The sequence below is a fragment of the Penaeus monodon genome, chromosome 21 (genome assembly GCF_015228065.2).
Source record: "Penaeus monodon isolate SGIC_2016 chromosome 21, NSTDA_Pmon_1, whole genome shotgun sequence".
In the NCBI taxonomy this organism is placed as follows: Eukaryota; Metazoa; Arthropoda; class Malacostraca; order Decapoda; family Penaeidae; genus Penaeus; species Penaeus monodon.
The window spans coordinates 34700311-34700651 of NC_051406.1; positions in this window are offsets into that span (position 1 = coordinate 34700311).

Consider the following 341-nt stretch of genomic DNA (forward strand, 5'->3'; position numbering starts at 1 on the left):
CGGTTGCTGCATTCTCCCCCCCCTTCCTCTTCTTTTTCCTTTCTCTAACTTTTCTTTTCCCCTTTTTTCCTCCTCCCCTTCTTCCTCCCCCTTTCCTCCTCTCCCTTGCAGGGTTGAAAGGGACGTCCCCTAATGCCTTGGACATGCCATTCAGCCCAGCCCCCTTCCGGTGTTTTCAGAAAAAAAAACTCTTTAAATTTGAAAATCTAGAAGGGAATGAGCAGTTTTTTCCCTCAAAAATTTTGGGTGGATGCAGAAAAAAAGTCCCTGTGTAGTGGTGGGGGGCGGGGCCCACCCCCCGGCAGGGGCCAAAACCCCCCCCCCTTTTAAATTTATTAAAA